The 21,141-nt window shown below is 39.5% G+C and overlaps 1 protein-coding gene and 1 pseudogene across 3 annotated transcripts in view; both read right to left on the bottom strand.

The window, feature by feature from the left end:
* ZFYVE9 (zinc finger FYVE-type containing 9) overlaps positions 1-21,141 on the bottom strand; it is a 205,471-nt gene that overhangs the window by 180,361 nt on the left and 3,969 nt on the right. The window lies entirely within an intron of this gene.
* On the bottom strand, positions 15,235-15,585 carry LOC132002050 (small ribosomal subunit protein uS10-like; annotated as a pseudogene).

Genomic DNA, 21,141 nt, shown 5'->3' with positions numbered 1-21,141 from the left:
TTCTTTTTTTTTTTTTTTTTTTTAAAGATTTTTTATTTTATTTATTTGACAGAGAGAGATCACAAGTAGGCAGAGAGGCAGGCAGAGAGAGAGGAGGAAGCAGGCTCCCTACCGAGCAGAGAGCCCTATGTGGGACTCGATCCCAGGACCTGAGATCATGACCTGAGCCGAAGGCAGCGGCTTAACCCACTGAGCCACCCAGGCGCCCCATGAGCTACCCAGGCGCCCCCCCCCCATGTATTTCTTAACTACGGTTTTTATCCAGTTGTTCTCAGACCTCTTCTGTCTTTACTTGCTTCTACTGGATGGTCTTATCCACTCTCATGACTCTCCCTAAAGTCTTTTATATTTCCTTACTCCCTTTCTAAGTAAAGGTTTCACCATACATTCAATAATCCAAGGCCAGACATCCAGAAACCACTCTCTTCATCAACTACATCCAATTAATGGTAAACAATTCTCTTTTTTTAAGATATTATTTATTTATTTATTTATTTATTTATTTATTTGAGAGGGAGAGAGATTGGGGTGGGGAGCAAAGGGAGAGGAACAAGCAGACTCTGAGCTGAGCGGGGAGCCCCAGGTGGGGCTCAATTCCACAACCCCGAGATCATGCATGACCTGAACCAAAATCTAAAGTCAAAGACTCGAATGACTGAGCCACCCAGACATCCCTCAACAACTCCAACTCTTAATTACCTCTCACATCCATTCTTTCTTTTTCATCTCAGATATTATTAAGTTAATTCATGCTCTGATCTCTGGCTTAGATTTATTCAATAATTTCCCAAACACTATACCTGCCTCCATTCGGGCCCTCCTCCAATCCATCTGCTATACTGACACCAAAATAATTTTCTTAAAGCTCAAATATGACCAATTGGTGTACTATTTTAAACTCTTCATTGGTTCCGCATGCCCTACTTAAGAAAAAAAAAATACTAACCCCTTTAAATAGTGTATGAAGCTTTTCTTCTTCTAGTCTCATGCCTAGGTCTTCCACCTCAACTTCTGCCCCTCACCCTTTTCAACATACAAAACTACCATGCCAAAAACTACTATCTGCAGTTCCCCCAATACAATATGTTGCTTCACATATTTCCACACATTTGTACACCTGGGTTTTCCTTTAAGGTGTCCCTCTCTTTTTTATCTTCACAGAAAACTCCTGCTAATCAATACTGAACACAAGCATCATCTCTTCAGTAGACTTTTTTTTTTTTTTAAGATTTTATTTACTTATTTGACAGAGAAGAGACACAATGAGAGACATAAGTAGGGGGAGTTGGAGAGGGAAAGCAGCCCTCCCGCTGAGCAGGGAGCCTGATGCGGGGCTTGATCCTAGGACCCCGGGATCATGACCAGAGCAGAAGTCAGATACTTAACGACTGAGCCAACCAGCCACCCCGCCACCCCTCTTCAGGAAACTCTTTTTTTTTTTTTTTAAAGATTTTTTTTTTATTTATTTATTTAACAGACAAGAGATCACAAGTAGGCAGAGAAGCAGGCAGAGAGAGAGAGAGGGAAGCAGGCTCCCTGCTGAGCAGAGAGCCCGACGAGGGGCTCAATCCCAGGACCCTGAGATCATGACCCGAGCCGAGGGCAGCGGCTTAACCCACTGAGCCATCCAGGCACCCCTTCAGTAAACTCTTGATAGAACTTATCATCCTCAGTGAATCTGGTACATTAACTTATTCACAAATCTGCTTTCCCAACAGCCCTTTAATTCCCCAATGACAAGGATGTCTTCCCCCCACCTTTTTTTTTTAAGATTTACTTATTCATTTGAGAGAGAGCAGAGGGAGGAGCAGAGGAAGACGGACAAGCCAACTCTGTGCTGAATGTGGAGCCTGAAGTGGGGCTCAATCCCAAGGCCCTGAGATCATGACCTGAACTGAAGTCAAGTCAGACACTCAACTGAGTCATCCAGGTGCCCCTCTTATTCCTCTAACTCCATCACTGAGGCACAGTCTTATGAAAGTAAACATCTCAATATAACTGTTGTTAAATGAACAAACAAATGAATTAAATACTTCACTGGGCACCATTAAGAAATATAATTTTCCTGGGCGCCTGGGTGGCTAAGTGGGTTAAAGCCTCTGCCTTCGGCTCAGGTCATGATCCCAGGGTCCTGGGATCAAGCCCTGCATCAGGCTATCTGCTCAACGGGGAGCCTGCTTCCTCCTCTCTCTCTCTCTCTCTCTCTGCCTGCCTCTCTGCCTACTTGTGATCTCTGTCAAATAAATAAATATAATCTTAAAAAAAAAAAGAAATATAATTCTCCTTCCTCAAAAAGCTTATTGATATGTAGTAGAAGATTAGGAAGACATATAGTCATGAAAAGTTATGTAATAATATAAAATACAAATCAGAATTCAGAAAAAAATATATAATCTTAAAATGGAACAGATGTACAAATATAAGTTATAAAAACTGAGGAAACAAAAAATCACTACAGCTTAGAATAATCTAAGATGACATAGGAAAGCTTTGAAATGAGTATTAAGAGAGGTAGGATTTGGAAGAATTAGAAAAGAAGAGGAAAAGAGGGGCGCCTGGGTGGCTCAGTGGGTTAAGCCGCTGCCTTCGGCTCAGGTCATGATCTCAGGGTCCTGGGATGGAGTCCTGCATCGGGCTCTCTGCTCAGCAGGGAGCAGCCTGCTTCCTCCTCTCTCTCTCTCTCTCTCTGCCTGCCTCTCTGCCTACTTGTGATCTCTCTCTGTCAAATAAATAAATAAAATCTTTAAAAAAAAAAAAAAAAAGAAGAGGAAAAGAATTTTGTTTTAATCTACAAAAATAAAAATTTAATCCTAGGCTGTTTCAATGTATACAAGTGTTACATCATAAAACAAAAATATGTTTCTGCAGAAAAAAAAAAAAATTGAGCTTTCCTGATTAACAAATCCATCAAATCCACTCAATGAATATCTATTTGAGCTTACTATAAGGCCAAGATCAAATTGTGAACCAGAGAATAGGGAGCTAGGATGAAAGACTTCGTAAGAGCAAGCTTTTGGGTCAAATCTCATAACAAAATTATAGTAAAAATCTCTACATAATTTGTATTTATATGATATAACTATTCATTTCATCAATATCTGAGCACCTGTCGTGTTCTCAGCACAAATCTAAACACTGGGCATAAAGCAGCAAGCAGACAGACAGAATCCTGGCGTTCTTGGACCTTACATTTTATTGGGCAGAAATGGGTAACAAACAACACAAGCACATAAAATATGTGAATACCAAATGATACATGCCAAAGGGAAAAATAAAAAAAGGAAAAGAAAGATTGGGGGTTACAATTTTAGATAGAGCAGCCAAAGGAAGTCCCACTGAGAAGGTAACATTTATGTCAAAACCTGAATGTCAGGAAATAACTCTAAAAATATGGGAAGAGAGTTCCAAGCAAAGGGAACAGCAAGGACAAAGCAAATTACGCGAGGGGAACACTGGATGAGCAAGGGATCAGATTAAGGTTTGCCAACTGCCAATTATTTGCAGAAAAACCAGCTCAGTGGCATCAACTATATTCACATTGCTGTGCAACCATCATCTCCATCCATCTCCAGAACTTTTTCATCTTCCCAAACTATATTCATTAAACACTAACTCCCCATTCTCACCACCCCCCATCCCAGTGCCTGGTAATCACTATTCTATTTCCTGTCTCTATGGACTTTCTAATCATATTATTTTACTAGGAAGGAATCTCAAGTCCTGAAAGGCTGTGACTTTCCCAAGGTAACTCAGCTGCTTTCTGGCAGATAAAAGCCAAAAGTAAGACTTATTTAGAAAGGAAAGCAGTGATCCTCTGTAGCGAAATAGATTCACTTCATTTCCTTTTTTGCCTCAGGGCCTAGTTACTGAATTTCTGCAAGGTATTTATTTGACAAGTCTCTCATCTTTTAATGGACAAATGTCAAAATATGGGTCATATGATCATTATGGTTAAAGAATTCCTGAACAAGCTGAATGGATGGACATAAATACCTATCTATCTGTAAGCATATCACTAACGGCATGGCCTAAAGCTTCTTGGTTCTATCTTATTGAGCATTCTTATTAATGATTTGGATGTGACCATTTGTGGCATAATGATGAAATCTGTGATAATATATAAAGAAAAGTGTGACAGCTGGATCTGCTAGATCAAATAATCAGTATTTGAAAGATCTAACCAAATTAGAATAAACTAAATCTATCTAACATGATGCTTTACAGAGATCTATAGTTCTACATACATTCATGTTCAAAAAGACCCAAACTACTGAATTACAGGCACAGGAAAAAAGTCATTCAAAAACAAGCTAATGTAATCTCAGGGTGCATGAATATAAATGTCCAAAAATGGAGGGGTTGTGGGGTAGGGAGATTTCAGGCTTTATGTTCATCTAAACCAACATTCACTGAGCACCTACTTTGTCCCAGACTACACCTGAAATACTGTTTTCAGTTCTAGTTCCAAGCATAAGACTCATGGTACATCCTGACAAAAACATGCAAGAGAAAATAACTAAGAACAACAACTAGTTTTTACTTATAAAGGATAAAAGCAACTGAGAGAAATTTAATCAGAAGATAATTACAACAACAACAACAACAAAAAAAAGATAATTACAACAATAATACCTAACAATTCCTTTACACTTATGTGTGGCAGTTATGGAGGTATGTCGCTTATATCTCCCTTCAAGAAAGAATATGCTATTGACCTGCTCGGCATGCAGTAAGCTGACAGCCTCCAGCTGCAGTCTCTTTAAGATCCCTAGACTCTGAGACCATTGTCCTCCTGGGCAGCCAGTCCCAGCCAATAACTGGTCATATCACAGCCATTTCTGTCACATGCAGGACTCTCTAATGAAGAATTTTTGCTCTAGAGTCTTCACTGTGTCCAAGACTCTGTCAGATCTGAATCATACTGAGGCCCTCCCTGCCAATTCTGTTTCCTCCCCCTTTCCTTTCATAGGAATCTTCCTCCTCCCCCATGTACCTCTTGTGTAGGAATGCAATACAATACAATACAATACAACTCTGATCCAGCTTCTGCTTCCAGAAGAACTCAAAGTGGCACATTTGGTACCAGAAATGGACTAAGAAAGCAAAAGGTAAAAACTGGATTTGGAACCTAGATCACTTCCTGTCCCACTGCAATGAGGATTTCATCCTGGATACTATGTGAAATATGGCACAAGCTGGTGGCACTTTTCTCAGGAAAAGTGCTAAAACTTTCTTGGAAGAATATTCCCAAAGAGCAACACTATGACCAGTGTAATGATTCTTAAATCTGAAATATGTGAGGGTAACAACCCATGTAAGCACAATGGAAGTGGCTAGCTGTTATGCTGCCGCTAACTCCCTAGAAAGAGCAGTTAACAAACACTTATTAGAAACTAAGTGTCAAAGCTAGAGGCTCTGGCAGTTCAAGAGGTCCTTATGGCTTACAGTGGGAGAGCACCAAAAGATGAAGATCAAACTCAGGATAGTGATACTATCACTGTGATACTTCAAAAATGGCTGAATGCCCAGCCAGGACAGGTTTGTCATGCCAAGGTCTGGATCCTGGTTTGGAAGACATGGAAGCATGCTAGATGGGAGAGGGGCATCTAAAACAGTTGCTCCCAAAGATTTTGGTTTTTCAGAATGCTCTGAACCCTCAGAGTCTGCAGATGACATTAACACTTCCCACTATATGGGAACACACTTCAGAGGCCTCTCACTTGCAAGGCAATAAAAGGCTCCCCTCAGGAGGGACCCCCCAAACTCCATGATAGTAACTAATATTAATTAGTTGCCATGTTGCCATGACGGTAACTAATATTAATGCTGCCAAGGATATCTTGGGACTAATAAGGGAGAAAAGAGATAACAGCCTAAAGCTGCTGCAAGAATTTGCCAACATATATGGGCAGGATTAGAAAGAATGCTCACAGTGCTAGATTTTGAGGGAACTTAGTTAAGGAGGCCAGAATATTAAACTTATAAGGTTAAATTTGACTGGGGGTGAGGACACCATTTCAGAATATGGGGATCAACACTGTGTCAAGAACCTAGGGTTTGACATAAACGCTGCTACAGGGACTCCTCGAAGCCTGGAATAGAACGGTCTACATTGAATGAAACTGAAATGGAGTACCTAGGTGGCTCAGCTTGTTAAGATCTGACTCAATCTCAGCTCAGGTCTTGATCTCATAGTCATGAGTTCAAGCCCAATGCTGAGCTCTAAACTGGGCATGGAGCCTAGACAAAAAAAAAAAAAAAAAAAAAAAAAATGACACAGCAGAGGGTAGAACATGGGATTAAAGGGTTCAGGAAAATGGCTATGCTAGAGTGATTATGTGAGGTCAGAAGACCCACCAGAGGGACACTAGCATCCCCAAGAAGTGGTTCCCTCTTCTAAAATACAGGCTGTCACAGTTTGGCTCATTGATAGCAATAGGGATAATGATGCACTGAAGCAACAGAAACCAAGAGGTGGCACTTAAAACCAGAAGCCAGTGGACCACAGTTATCATCATAACTGGCAAGATGGGAAACAGCCAATAAACCTTGACCCACAGGGAGCTGTAGAGATAGTTAATAAAACAGTGTCATTAGAGCAAAATAGGTAGTCAATAGTGTTGCTTAATATATACAATCAAAATAAGGCAAGAATGTATAAGCACAAGGCTGAATGGTGGCCTCAATAAAAAAAACTAAGATCAGGGCGCCAAGGTGGCTCAGTGGGTTAAGCCTCTCCCTTCAGCTCAGGTCATGATCTCAGAGTCCTGGGATCCAGCCCCGAATTGGGCTCTCTGCTCAGCAAGGAGCCTGCTTCCCCCTCTCTCTGCCTGCCTCTCTGCCTACTTGTGATTTCTCTCTCTGTCAAATAAATAAATAAAATCTTAAAAACAAAAACAAAAAAAAAACCTACCATCCCTTGCCTAATTCCTATTCCTGATCTAGTTTTCAGATCCAGACCTACCAGCTTAGAGAGGTGGCTGGTTCCCCAGCAGCAAGGACATATGTATGTGTGTGTGTGTGTGTGTGTGTGTGTGTGTGTGTATATATATATATATATATATATATATAAATGATTACCCCCAAGTTCTTCTCCAATGACACCTATGCCTATTTACTCCAGTGACTATACGCAGGAAAAAGAAAATGCCAGACATTTAAAGAACTATTCATCAGAGAGTCTGAGTTGATGTTGATATCGACACCTGGAGCATCATTATTCCCCTATTATAGGAACTAAGCAATAAATGGAGTTCTGGCCAAAGTCCAGCTTATAGTGGGTCTACATAGCCACCCACCAGTCATTTTTCCAGGCCCTGAATATAACAAGATTGGCATCCTTGGAAGTTGGGGGAATCCCCACCCTGAGTCCTTGGCCTCTGGGATAACGGAAAAAGTGAGGCGAAACCTGCAAATATCTATACATCTCCCCAGACCTTAACCAAATAGTAAATCAAAAACAGTACTTTATAGGGGGGAGAAAGTAAGAGGAAGAGCAGAGTTTCGTGCCACCCTTAGGATCTCAAAGATGCAGGGGTAGTGGTCCCTTTCATATGTTTGTTTAATGCCTCTACAGGAACCAGCTGGATCCTGGGGAATGATTAGAGACTACCACAAGCTCAACCAAGTAGTAGCCGTGACCACAGCTGTCCCTACCAAATGTAATCTGTTTGCTATACCTGACAGATATATATAGCCTCAGGTGTATGACATGCAACTACTGATTTGGTAAATGAGTTCTTTTCCATCCCAATTGGAAACAGTTCCTTTCCGTGTAATAAACAATAGTATATATTCACAGTTTTACCTCAGGGCTATATTAATTCTCCTATTCTGTCATGATAAACTCTGAAAAGAACTAGATTCAAAACAGCACACTGATCCATTTAAGCATGCTGATCATGCAAAATAAACAAGAGATGCCTAGCATACTGAAGTACATGGTAAGATACATGTGCTCCAAAGGGCAGGAGAAAAACTCTACAAGTATCTAAGGATAAGTTTTAGGAATTCAGGAGTTCACAGTCATGCCAACCCATCCCCTCCAAAGCAAAAGACAAACTGCTGCATCTTGCATCTCCCACTACAAAAAAGGAATCACAACATCTAGTAGGCTTCTTCAGACTTTAGGGGCAACACATTCTATAGGTAGGACTATTGCTGTAACCCATGTACTGAGTGATATGGAAGGCTTACTGTCAGTTTTGAGTAGGAAACAACGCTATAGCAGGTCCAGGTTGTTGTATGAGCTGTCCCTATCCTGCTGGAGGTCTAAATATTGGGAAAAGATACAGTAGAGTTTATAGCAAGCCTTAATGGGAGAATCACAATGCAGGCATGCTACTAGGCTCTAGAAAGAAATTGCGTGACCATTGCGCACTACATGTCCAGAACTGCTCATAATGAGTTCAAAAGGACTCTCCAAGTTATAAAGTCAAGTGAGCTCAGAAACAATCCATTATGAAATGGAAATGGTACATCAAAAATCAAACCCAAGTGGGGCACCTGGGTGGTACAGCAGGTTGAGCATCCGACCCTTAGTTTCAACTTAGGTCATGATCTTGGGGTCATGAGATCCAGCCCTTCATGGGACTCTGCACTCAGCAGGAAGTCTGCTTGGGGTTTTATTTCTCTCTCTCCCTCTCCCCTTCCCTTTGCTCCTATGCTCATGCGCGCACGCTCTCTCTCTCTCTCTCTCTCTCTCAAAAATAAATAAATAAATAAATCTTAAAAAAAGAAAAATCAAACCTAAGCAGAACAAAAGGGCACAAGTAAGATACATAAGTAGACAGCTAAGACTTCCCTAACAACTACCAAAATTGTTCCAGCACCCATTCCTTAGTTCACATCTATAGCTGTTTAGGGGATCCTATATGACCAGCACAAGGAAGAGATAAAAGCCAAAGCTTCGCTTATAAATAGCTTATAAATGGCTCAGTATGTGAATGCAAGCTGAAAAAAGAAACAACAGCTTCATTACAGCCACACTTAGGGCTGACCTTGACAGTGGAAAGGGAAAATCTTCCCAAGGATAGAGCTTCAAATGAGGCATCTGGTCATAACTTTATGTAAACAGAAAAATGGCCAGAGGTGAGAATATATACAGACTCATGGGCAATTGCACATGGACTGGCTAACTGGTCAGGGGCCTTTAAGGAAAAAGACTACAAATTATTATAAGAAGACATGGGTGGAGGCAAATGAATGAACATAGGGAAATGTGTAACAGTGATAAAGTGTGAAAATTCTTTTCATGTGTTAATGCTCCCTAAGAAGCATCCAATGTAGAAGAGACACTGAATAACCAAGTGAACAAAATGACTCAGAGATTGACATGAGCCACCCCAGAACTGGCATGATGCGGACATGAATAAAGTAGCCAGTGTGGCAGAAACCAAAATAGAAGCAAAGAAGGAGGCATGGACTCCCACTTACCAAGGCCCAATCAGGCTACCGCCCTCTCTGAACATCCAATCTGCAAGTAACAGAGACCAACACTGAGCCCCCAATATAGCACTATGCCTCAAGCTGACCTACCAGTTACCACATCATATTCATTTTATCTTGAAAAGGGCAGCAATTGATCACCACAGATATTCAACAGATACTTATTCCAAGTATGGGCTTTCCTTTCCTGGAGCTCCAGCCATAACACTAGCAAAGGGCTTACAGAGTACCTGATCCAAAGACATGGAATCCCATATAACATAACATCTAACCAAGGGAATCACTTCACAATGAAGGATTATGGCAGTAGGCCCATAACCATGGGCTCCAGTGGTCTTATCACATAATATAGCACCATACAAAAGCATCCAGCCTTATAGAATACTGAAATGGCCCACTGAAGACACAGCTGATATATCACCTCAGAGATAAGAATGGTGTGCTATCCTCTAGGATACACCAAATGCACTGATTCAGAGCTATGCTCCCAGTAGGATGAACACACAGATCTGAGAACCCAACAGGTAGAAGCAGAAATGGCCCCTACGTACCATCATTCCCAATGATCCACTGGAGGACTTTATATTTTCCGTCTGTACAATGCTGGGCTCCAGAGTTAGAGATCCTGGGCATACTTTTGCCAGCTGACATGTCAAGGGTCACACTGAGCTATAAGTTATAGCTGTAGCCAGTACATTCGGGACTCTGTGTCCCTGGACCAAGAGGCAAGAAGAGAAATCCCCATCATGTTGGGGTAAATAACCCTCATCCTCAGATGAAGTAGATCTGCTGTTACACAATAGGAGCAAAAAAGACTATACGTGATAATCCATCTGAGGGGATCCAACTGGGCAGGGGATTAATACTCCCCTGCCCAGTTATGACTATGAGTGGACTAATGCAAACCACTCCAGCCTAAGAACAGTATGGTTCTCAGATACCTCAAAAATGAGGGGTGGGTCATATCAGTAGGTAAACCACCCAGACCAACAGAAATGACAGCTAATGGCAAGGGAGTTTACACTGAATAGTGGAGGAGACAATGAAAACCACTATAGTCCTAAGACCAGCTACACAATGGGGGCTTAAGCCTATCTCACTAACCCACTTCTTTGAAGTTTCCCATCAAGAAGAGAAGTTCAGGGTATCTGGCTGGTTCATTCAGTGGGGCATGAGACTCTTGATCTCAGAGCTTCGAGTTCAATCCCCACATGGGTATAGAGATTACTTTAAAAATAAAATATTAAGGGGCACCTGGGTGGCTCAGTGGGTTAAGCCTCTGCCTTCAGCTCAGGTCATGATCTCAGGGTCCTGGGATAGAGCCTGCACTGGGCTCTCTGCTCAGCAGGGAGCCTGCTTCCCCTGTCTCTTTGCCTGCCTCTCTGCCTACTTGTGATCTCTCTCTCTGTCAAATACATAAATAAAATATTTTTTAATAAATAAATAAAAATAAAATACTAAAATAAGAGAGAGAGAGAGAAGTCCATGGAACGCTGCAAGAACAGCTTTCAGAAAATGTTTGGAGACCTAGATCCTGCGAGATAAGAAATGGACTATGGCAATTACTTGGATCTCCCTTCAAGAAAGAACTTGCATTGGGACGCCTGGGTGGCTCAGTTGGTTAAGCGGCTGCCTTTGGCTCAGGTCATGATCCCAGTGTCCTGGGATCGAGTCCCACATCGGGCTCCTTGCTCGGCAGGGAGCCTGCTTCTCCCTCTGCCTCTGCCTGCCATTCTGTCTGCCTGTGCTTGCTCGCTCTCCCTCTCTCTCTCTCTGACAAATAAATAAATAAAATCTTTAAAAAAAAAAAAAAGAAAGAAAGAAAGAACTTGCATTTAAAAGAAAAAGAGTGTTTGGGTGGCTCAGTTGGTTTAGTATCCAACTTTTGATCTCAGCTCAGGTCTTGGTCTTAGGGTCATGAGTTCAAGACCTGCATTTATAAAAATAAAAAAATAAAAGAAGGGGTACCTGGGTGGCTCAGTGGGTTAAAGCCTCTGCCTTGGCTCAGGTCATAATCCCAGGGTCCTGGGATCAAGCCCACATCGGGCTCTCTGCTCAGCACGGAGCCTGCTTCCCTTCCTCTCTCTCTCTGCCTGCCTCTCTGCCTACTTATGATCTCTCTCTGTCAAATAAATAAATAAAATATTTAAAAATAAATAAATAAAAATAAAAGAAGAAAGAACAAACTTGCATTCAGATGCATGGAGACAGTAATAGCCTCCAGCTGCTCATCTTGGCTTTCCACCTGAGTCCAGACTCTTCTGGGGAAGCTCCTAGCCTGTGACTAAATACAGTGAGTATACCAGAACCTGGCCATTTCTTACCAATGCAGAATCCTCTAACAGGTGATCTTTGCTCTGGAGCTTCCTGTTGGATTGGCAGAGTTTTGCTGTTGTTTTTTTAATTTATATCACAGATTGAGGCCCTCGTAGGTCAGTTCAGCTTGCACTCCCTTTTCTTCCACTGCATTATCTACTCCCCATAAAATCTCTCACACTACAAACTCCATCTCAATATCTGCTTCCCAAGGGACAAAAGCAACATTCTATATAATTAGCTCTTTTATGAATCATTTCATTTAACTAAGGTATTACTGCTATTCCCATTTCACAGATGAGAAAACTGGGGCACAGAGAAGTTAAGTAACTCACCCAAGATCACATAGTAAAAGCAGTAGAACTCTTTTGAACCCAGGCAGTCTGATTCCAAAGCCTGAGCTTTCAAATACTATGCTAGCAAAGGCATCTTCAGGTATTAAGATGAAAGTAATTATATATTTTACGTAATTTTAGGAAGCAAAACAACAAAAGGACAGATATTAAAGAAAAACAGCATTTGGCTAAATATAAAAGAATTTTTTTTAATAAGTTATCAGAACAACAGAAGAAGAGGTGCTTCAGGAAGTAATCAGGGCCTATCACCTGAGGGTTGAAATAGTCATGGATATTGTGAGAAGCTTTATAAAACAGATAAAAGTTCACCTAAATCAGTAAAAGATACACTGCTAAGTATTATGTGGAAAAAGAGAGTCACCAGTCAATAAACTGGATAATATATTGCTGAAAAAAGTTAAACCACTTTCTTTAACTCCTCAATTTTTAAAACGCTAAAATGGGGGCACCTGGGTGGCTCAGTCTGTCAGGCAACTGCCTTCAGCTCAGGTCATGATCCTGGAGTAAAGGATCGAGTCCCCTACAACTGGCTCCCTGCTCAGCAGGGAGTCTACTTCTCCCTCTGACCCTCCCCCCTCTCATGCTCTCTCTCTCCCTCTCAAATACAGTCTTTTTTTTTTTTTTAAGATTTTATTTATTTATTTGACAGAGATCACAAGTAGACAGAGAGAAAAAGGGGAAAGGAGGCTCCCTGCTGAGCAAAGAGCCTGATGTCGGGCTCGATCCCAGGACCCTGAGATCATAACCTGAACTAAAGACAGAGGCTCTAACCCACTGAGCCACCCAGGCGCCCCTCAAATAAACTCTTTAAAAAATAAAAATAATATAAAATAAATAATATAATAAAAATAAAAATAATAAAAAATAATATAAAAAATAAAAACAAAATAAAATACTAAAGTGTATTTATAAACTCTGAGGGATATAGTATACTGAAAAACCCAAACTTATTTGACTAAAGAATACTTCCTTGCTTCCAACTCAGAACGATTTAGTTCCAAAGTCAAAATTCACTGTTCAAGGTCTCCAGAAGCTAATGAGGAAAAGAATGACAATTTTCTAGCTGGTTAACAATTTTCCAAATAGTCAAAACATCACCTATCTACCTATATGTCAAATAATCATCTCTAATACCTTGAGGGTAGAAAGGCTATATAAAAGTTGTCACTAAACTGCATTTCATTCTTTTTTAATGCAAAGCATGCCTTTCTTTGTTTTATCAACAAACTCCCTAAAGATCTACAATAATGGGTTCACATTTTAATTACCAAATTCTCACTTTATGAGCAATACAAAAGCTTTATTTCAAGTGTGCTACTGGTGATTTTCATAAAACAGCTCTAGATGCTTTTTTCTCAACTATCACAAGAAAGGACAGAAGAATGGGGGTAACAGGTATGGAGGGAAAAAGCAACAGTTAAAACTACTCATCCAGCTAATTCCCAGAGTTTCTGTGTCTTTATTTAGAAATACAGTTTCTTTACTCATTACAGGGGAAATTTTTTTTTTTTTAAGATTTTATTTATTTATCAGAGAGAGGGAGAGAGAGCGAGCACAGGCAGACAGAATGGCAGGCAGAGGCAGAGGGAGAAGCAGGCTCCCTGCCGAGCAAGGAGCCCGATGTGGGACTCGATCGCAGGATGCTGGGATCATGACCTGAGCTGAAGGCAGCTGCTTAACCAACTGAGCCACCCAGGCGTCCCACGGGGGAAATTTCTATGTAAATTATAGTCCCTTGTTTTACTTCTATTTTTCTTAGCCCATTGCCACCTGTTCTCTTTCTTCATTAATGATACTATCACCATGGCCTGGAGCTGTCCATACGCCATCTATTTTTTCATTCAGTTCCCTGGAAATCTCAATGGAATATTAAATGTGGAAGTGGCATTAACATCTAGTCCACCACTCATTTTCAGATGAGCGAAATGATGCCCAGAGATAAGTTATTACTATTTTTCTAGTAATAGCAAATCCGTTATCTATTTCAAAAATATATACATGAAAGCTGAAATTCCCAAAATACACTTACACATTCTTTTTTTGAGAGAGCGAGCAAGCAAGCACAGAAGAAGGGCAGAGGGAGAAGAGAGAGAATCTTATGCAGGGTTCAATCCCAGGACCCCAAGATCATCACTGGAGGTGAAACCAAGAGTCAGACCCCAAGCTGACCAAGCTACCCAGATACCCTACATTTTTTTCTCATACAAAAAGCTACATGCCAGTAGTATACTTCAAAGGCAAATGCCACCAAAGTCAACCAACTAAACTGGAGCTCTCCTAATATGAATACTTCCTAAAGCACTATAGAATATCTTTTTTTTTTTTTTAAGAGGGAGAGAGAGAGGCAGGGAGAGGAGCAGGGGGAGAGAGAGAACCCCGAGAAGACTCCCCGCTGAGCACAGAGCCCAACTGAGGGCTTGATCTCTGGACCCTAAGATCATGACCTGAGCCAAAATTAAGAGTCCACACTTAACCAACTGAGCCACCCAGACACTGGTGGATTATCTTAAGATAAAACAAATACAAAACACGTGGAGAAGGTCACATGATGAAAAAGACTGTAGACTTTGTAGTCAGAGACATATGGTTTGAATCATGGAGGAAGGCTGAGGAAAGTCAATAAAAATCTCCATGCCAGTTACCTTAGCTATAAAACGTGCATGACACTATGAATATTATAGGGTCATTTTAAGAATCAGAAAGAACATATGTGAAATACCTACCAGAAAGCACAGAGTGGACAAAAATTTTATATTACACAAGTAAGTAATACAAGGCAAAAGAAATCAAGGAAAACTCCATAAACCTGAAATCTCTTTTTTGGCAGGTGGGATAGGGGGCCTCCATGCCCAGCGTGGAGCCCAAGGCAAGACTTGAACTCATGACTCTGAGATTAAGACCTGAGCTGAAATCAAGAGTCTGGTGCTTAACAGACTGAGCCACCTAGGCATCCCAAACCTGGAATCTTTAAAAGGCAGGATAGTGGGGTATAGAGAAATAGGAAGTAAGGCACGATGACGCTGGGACCAATTAGGAAGGACTATGCCAGATTAAAGAATCTAAACCTTGCTTTTTACTTATTTTTAACAACTGATAATTTATTAAAAAGGCTGATTTAAGTATCTGCAATAGTGACTTCAACATTGACTCCTGGCTCAATACTGATCAAAGTAACCTAACAATCTCACAAAGACTGTACAAATCAATGAGTCACTTGTAGATCCTCATCTGAAAACAATCCCAAATCTTAGAATCTTCACCACAAGAAAATTTTTCTTGCAGTGATTCTTAGAGTCTTGATGGGCACCAGAACTGGTCCTTTCACCTTGAGATTCTTTTCCTTTAAACCTCTGATCAAGTCAGCGCACACATTCTCCAAGTACTTAGGCTGTGGCCGATCAGATCTAATTTGATGAATCACCACCTCGGGTTCCACAGGGGCCTTCCCAGTGTCTTTAAAAGCCATGGCTATAGCAGGAGTTCAGCTTCCTGATAGACTTGTTCTTGGTGAGAGGGAGAAACAGTGGTGAGTCAGGAGCAGGAACGGGGTGCCCAGAGATGTAGCTGCAGTAGCATCTCCCTCGCAGAACTCAACCTTCTTTTTTAGACATAAAGCAGAACCTTCCAAGAATGACCTCACAATAATCTCAAAAATAGTTTACTTCAGGGGTGCCTGGGTGGCTCAGTGGGTTAAAACCTCTGCCTTCAGCTCCGGTCATGATCCTAGGGTCTGGGATCGAGTCCAGCAGGGAGCCTGCTTCCTCCTCACTCTCTGCCTGCTTTTCCTGCCTGCTTGTGATCTCTGTCAAATAAATAAATAAAATCTTTCAAATAAAAAATAGTTTACTTCAGCTACTAATTAAAAACAAAAACAGAGATGCCTGGGTAGTTCAGTCGGTTAAGCATGTGCCTTCAGTGGCTCAGGTCATAATCCCAGGATCCTGGGATCAAGCTGGTCAGGCTCCCTGCTCAGAGGGGATCCTCTGCCCTTCTCTATCTCCCCACACTCCCAACATCTCCCCTTATGTTCACTGTTTCTCTCTCTCTCTCAAATAAAATTAAAAAAAAAAAATACAAAAACAAAAACAAACACCTATGGACAGTTTTATCACCAGAATCACAAAAATGTTTAGATGACGTATTCTTAAGTTTTAAGGTTTTTCTCAAACTGGCAGAATTCTGCTTCAATTACTTTTTAAGTGCTGTTTCTCTTGTTCAATTGAAAATGAGAAATGGAAGCGAAAATTTACATAAACCCTGACAACATTTCCACAAAATTTTTAAACTGCTTGTTATTTTAGTAAAGAGAATTTTGAGAGACGAGGCTCTGCTTAGATATAATAACAAAAACATATACCATTTACTCTTTCTTCATTTTAATAAAACAAACTCTGGCAGATAAACTAAAACATTATAACCAGGAGAGGTTAGAAAAGAATCATATTACAGGAGCACCTGGCTGGCTCAGTCCATAGAGCATGCAACTCTTGATCTCAGGGATGTGAGTTTGAGGCCCATCTTGGGTATAGCAATTACTCAAAAATAAAATCTTAGGGCACCTGCGTGGCTCAGTTGGTTAAATGTCTGCCTTTGGCTCAGGGTCCTGGGATCAAGCCCCATATTAGGCTCTGTGCTCCGTGGAAATCCTGCTTCTTCCCCTCTCCCTCTGCTGCTTCCCCTGCTTGTGTGTGCTCTCTCTGTCAGATAAACAAAATCTTTTAAAAAATAACAAACTAATAATAATAAATAGAGGCACTTGGGTGGCTCAGTGGTTGACCATCTGCCTTCGGCTCAGGTCATGATCCCAGGATCCTGGGATGGAGTCCCACATCAGGCCCCCTGCTCAGCAGGAAGCCAGCTCCTCCCCTTCCCACTCCCCCTACTTGTGTCTCTCTGTCAAATAAAATCTTTAAAAATAAATAAATAAATAAAATCTTTTTAAAAGCTTTATTTAAAAAAAAGGAACCATATTACAAGCAGAAATACATACCTCTTTATTAATCTTAATTCGAAAGGCTCCAAAACTGTTTTTCTTAATTTTCTACAGAAATTATGACATTCAAAACAACTAAAAGACTGTATAACAAACCAGTGAGGCCTTTTAGCTCACTCAGTTCAAAGACCTAAAACTGATCCTTTTAGCTCACTCAGCTGAAAGACCTAAAAGTGATCCTAATCAGGTGAGAAAATACTGTGGGTGATCCACTGTATATAGAATGAAGGTTCAAAACTTGCACTTTGTTCAAAGGATAGTTCCCTGCAGTATTTCCTAACTAGTTTGAAAAAAAATTTAGAATCATTAGCAAATCATTACTGCTGACTTTAAACTGTGTCCTACAAAACCTCATATAAAAGCTTTAATATCTTAAATGGGAACAAACAATAACAGACTATACTATGAATAATAATAAAGAATAGAGGCGTTTGGCTGGCTAAGTCCGTGGAGCATGTGACTCTTAAACTTGAGGTGTTAGGTGTGAGCCCCACACTGGGTGTAGAGATTACTTAAAATCCTTGGAGGGAAAAAGAATAAAGAACAATGACTCAACTGAATTTATACAAAATTACATATCAGAGAGAGGCACCAGCAATCCTTAAAAATCTGTCAGACCTCACTAATTAGAAATGTTAAGGGCTAAATATGCACTGGACTCTCTTTTTAGAAATGTTTTAGCAATTAAAGGAAAACTAAACCTAACATTTACAATTGACTTTTGTTAAGAAATGTTCTTAAAAGACAACCTTCCAGTTGGAAATCCCCATACCACTACCCCCATTACCACCCAAAGTGGTTAACTAGTTTTGTCGAGTTCACTGTTTACTGAACAGGAAACTAGAAAGTTCACATCTTTTATCCTCAAGGCAAAAAAGACTCCTTATTATCAAACAATCTGGCAATTCATCTGCCAAGTAAAAGCTTCACAATTTACCTAATGATTGTAAATGAAAGTTATAATCCTCAAATAGAGCTTTAACTTATCACTTCACACCCACTAGGATGGCTCTAATCAAAAAGACGGAAAATAACAAGGGTTGGTGAGGATGTGCAGAAACTGGAATCCTCCTACATTGCTGCTGGGAATGTAAAATGGTGCAGGTCCTCAAAAAGATTAGAACAGTCACCTTTTGACCGTGGCAATATAACACTAGGTATGTACCCCAAACAAAGGAAAACACTTTTATGTTAAATGTTCATAGCAATATTATTCATAACAACCAAAGAGAAAAAAATAACCCAAACTGACAAAGGGATAAATAAAATGCGGTATATCCATATAATGGAATATCATTTGGCAGTATAAAGAGATGAAGTAGGGGCACCTGGGTGGCTCAGTGGGTTAAAGCCTCTGCCTTCGGCTCAGGTCATGATCTCAGGGTCCTGGGATCCAGCCCTGAGTCGGGCTCTCTGCTCAGCAGGGAGCCTGCTCCCCCCATCTCTGCCTGTCTCTCTGCCTACTTGTGATCTCTGTCTGTCAAATAAATAAATAAATAATCTTTAAAAAAATAAAATAAAGTAAAGAGATGAAATACTGATATATGCTGCAACATGGACAAAACCCTGAAGACATTATGCTAAAAGAAAGAAACCACTCACATATCCTATAATTCCATTTATATGAAATGTCCAGAACAGACAGGTAAATCCATAGAGGGCAAAATGCACATTAGTAGTTGCCTAGGGCTGGGTAGATTGGAAGGGATTTCTTTTTGGAGTGATGAAAATGTCCAAAATTAGATGGTGGTGATATCTGCATAATTCTGAGTAGTCTAACAGCATTGAACTGTACCCTTTAAACGGATTAACTGCATGGTATCCAAAATATATCTATTATTTATTTTTTTATAAAGCTGTTCTTAAAAAAAAAAAAGAGCCTTGCCTAATATTTTCAATTTAATTGAAATACATATGTTCTTCACTTCACGTGATATTTATAATTTATAATTGTATATTTATCTGATATATATTTACTTCATGTATATTAACCATATATAAGTATATATAAGTATTATTTGTAATAATGCATAATAATTTATAATAATTAATATTAAAGTTAATATTATTTTTCTAAAGTTAGTATTATTTCAATTAGCCAGGAGAACCCAGGACTGAATATACCCAAACTTTTCCTAATTAATGGAAAATTCTAGACTCCTTTTACCATTTCCTTAGGTCTTAATTCCTAAGACTCCTTCCCTCAAAAGATACTAAATTTTCATTTAAGTTTAATTAATCTTTAAAACCTAGGGCATGGGGACACCTGGGTGGCTCAGTTGGTTAAGCAGCTGCCTTGGGCTCAGGTCATGATCCCAGCGTCCTGGGATCAAGTCCCACATCGGGCTCCTTGCTCTGCAGGGAGCCTGCTTCTCCCTCTGACTCTGCCTTCCACTCTGTCTGCCTATGCTCGCTCTTGCTCGCTCTCTCTCTGACAAATAAATAAATAAAATCTTTTAAAAAAATTAAAAAAAAAAAAAACCTAGGGCATGGATTTACTACTTCTGTATTTAAAAAAAGGGAACAGAACTACCATCATAGATATTAAGTCACAGATCCTTAAGGATAAATTATCATAAACAATCAGAAAAAAGATGACAAATCACCACAGAACTATCAACTAAAGAAACTATTACAATCCAAAGCCTAGAGTCACAAAAGCATTTTTAAGCTTAATTAGACAACTGTAAGGATTTTCAACTCAAAGATAATTTATAGGAAAAAAATTAAGATTTTTACAAATAGTTCTCTAATATAAAATCCCAAATGCCTCAAGATACCCATCAACACACATTAAGTTTTCCTTTCCCTTGCCTAATATGAATCCAGTAACTTTTTCTTGATTTCAATGTGTCCACAGAGATTTCCTTATTTTTACCTTATTTTATTAAAGGCTGTCAAGAAATATTTCATAAGTATAAAACATTATATACTGTTCTCATTTCTCTAACAGTTCAGTTCTATAAATGGGCTATTTATAATAATTAAAAGAAAAAAGTTTAAAATATCACTTAATTTGTAAAATAGGAAACATTAAAAGAATTTAAGTACCACTTAATCTATAAAACAGGAAATATTTTATAAATAGCATTTTTAATTGTTTTATTAAATAACATTTATAAAGCATAAAGCATTCCACTAATTACACCATTAAAATACTACCTCTACTGATAGCTTTGTTTCTCCTTAATTTAGCAATCTCTAATAGTTCAAAAGCAATGTTGATTTTATTTCCTAGTTGTAAACTGTATTAATAATGATCTTTCAAGTTCCCTCAAACAGAAGTAAACAAGTAGTATATTTTCCACTTTCAGGGTATCAATGATTTACCAGGACTCATGGGACTGAACTGTAGCTCTGATTTACACATTATATCATTTAATCATCACAACAATCCTATAAAATAGGTACTAACGGCTTCATTTTATAGAAGAATAATTGAGGCTTAAAGGGGATAGGAAAATCGTCCATGGTCCTCTAGGTCATAAAACTGAATCCCATATCTGACAGGTTATAAAAATCTAGATCTAATCTACTATAGTTTGTAAGGAAAAGTCTCCGTTTTGAAAACCCTTCAGTTTTTAAATAATTTAAGCTTAATAAATGGATATTGTTTTTAAAAACTAAGTATATGAACTATTTCTATTCCAAACTGCAACCATTTATCTTTTGCTGATTATTATACACTAAAAATGTTGCTCTATATTAATGCAAGTGAGGTACACACAAGTAAAAATGATGTAAAAGTCTGAAAATACGTAATGGAAAACAAATAAAACTCTAATAATGTAATAAGTGTACCCTATGCATAGAGAACAGCTCATTTATTCGGTAAAAATGAAATGGGAAGTATGTATAACAATTATGATCAAAACTGTTTTCTATGAAAAAAAAAAATTTTTTTTTAAAGATTTTATTTATTTATTTGACAGAGAGAGATCACAAGTAGACAGAGAGGCAGGCAGAGAGAGAGATAGAGGGAAGCAGGCTCCCTGCTGAGCAGAGAGCCCGATGTGGGACTCAATCCCA

The sequence above is a fragment of the Mustela nigripes genome, chromosome 14 (assembly GCF_022355385.1).
Source record: "Mustela nigripes isolate SB6536 chromosome 14, MUSNIG.SB6536, whole genome shotgun sequence".
In the NCBI taxonomy this organism is placed as follows: Eukaryota; Metazoa; Chordata; class Mammalia; order Carnivora; family Mustelidae; genus Mustela; species Mustela nigripes.
This window is presented reverse-complemented; position numbering and strand designations above follow the sequence as displayed.